Raw genomic sequence first — 1,868 nt, forward strand, 5'->3', positions numbered from 1 at the left:
GTGAACCTGGGAGGTGGAGCTTGCAGTGAGCCAAGATAACGCCACTGCACTCCAGTCTGGGCAACAAAGCGAGACTCCATCTCAAAAAAAGAAAAAAAAAAGAAAAGCTCCTGGTTTTTGTATTTTTGTATGTTGATTTTGTGTTCTGTAACTTTACTGAAATTGTTTATCAGTTCTACTAGGATTTTTTTTTGTGTGTGGAATCTTTAGGTTTTTCCAAATGTAAGTTTACATAATATTCAAAAAATAATTTTACTTTTTCCTTTCCAATTTGGATGCCCTATTTCTTTGTCTTGTCTGATTGCTCTAGCTATGACTTCCAGTGCTTTGTTGAATAACAGTGGTGAAAATGGGTATCCTTGTCATGTTTCCAATCTTAGAGAAAAAACTGTTTTTCTCCATTTAGTATGATACTAGCTGTGGGTCTGTTGTATATAACTTTTACTGTGTCATTTTCATTCTATACCCAGTTTTTTAGGGTTTTTATTTTGAAAGGATGGTGAATTTAATCAAATGCTTTTTTCATCATGAATCGAAATGATCAGAAGGTTTTTGTTCTTCATTCTGTTGATATGATGCATCACACTGATTAATGTGTGTATTTTAGACAACTGATCCTTGGGTCTTATTTTTTTATCCATTCAGTCACTCTATGTCTTTTGTTGGAGAGTTTATTCCATTTATATTTAATGTTATTATCGACAAGTAAGGACTTACTCCTGTGATTTTGTTATATGTTTTCTGGTTGTTCGGTGGTCTTTTCCTTCTTTCTTTCCTTCCTGTCTTCCTTTTAGTTAAAGTGATTTTCTCTGGAAATATGAGTTAGCTTCTTCCTTTTTATTTGTTATAAATCTATTGTATGTTTTTTGATTTGAGATTAACATGAGGCTTGCAAACACTATCTTATAACCCATTATTTTAAACTGACAACAACTTAACAGTGTTTGCATAAACACAGACACTAATAAAAACTCTATGCCTTAACTTTTTACCTCAACTTTTAAACTTTTTGCTTTTTGCTATTTATATCTTATTGTATTCCGTATGTATTGAAAAGTTGTTGTAGTTATTGATTGTTTTTAATTGATTCATCATCTAACCTTTATACTTAAGATAAAAGTAGTTTGCAAACCACAGTTACAATTATATAATATTCTGTGTTTTTCTGTGTACTTACTATTACCAGTGAATTTTGGACCTTCAAGTGATTTCTTAATACTCATTAATGTCCTTTTCTTTACTGTTGAGGTACTCCCTATAACATTTCTTGTAGGACAGGTCTGGTGTTGAGGAAATCTCTCAGCTTTTGTTTGTCTGGAAAAGTCTTTATTTTTCCTTCATGTGTGAAAGATATTTTTACCAGAAATACTATTCTATGGTAAAAGTTTTTTTTTTTTTTTTTGCCTTCAGCACTTCAATATGTCATGCCACTATCTCCTGACCCATAATATTACCACTGAAAAAGTCTGCTGCCAGACATATTGGAGCTCTATTGTACGTTGGTTTTTCTTTTCTCTTGATGATTTTAGGAACATTTATTTATCCTTAACCTTTGGGAGTTTGATTATTAGATGCCTTGATGTAGTCTTCTTTGGATTAAATCTGCTTGGTATCTTATAACCTTCTTATACATGGATATTGAAATCTTTCTCTAGGTTTGGGAAATTCTCTGTAATTATCCCTTTGAAAAAAATGTTCTACCTCTATCTTTCTCTCTAGCTCCTCTTCAAAGCCAATAACTCTTAGATTTGTCCTTTGGAGAGTATTTCTTAGATCCTGTAGATGTGCTTCATTGTTTTTTATTCTTTTTTCTTTTATCTCCTCTGCATATTTTCAAATAGCCTGTCTTCAAGCTCACTAATTCTTCT

This window comes from Mandrillus leucophaeus, unplaced genomic scaffold (assembly GCF_000951045.1).
Source record: "Mandrillus leucophaeus isolate KB7577 unplaced genomic scaffold, Mleu.le_1.0 Scaffold258, whole genome shotgun sequence".
NCBI lineage: Eukaryota > Metazoa > Chordata > Mammalia > Primates > Cercopithecidae > Mandrillus > Mandrillus leucophaeus.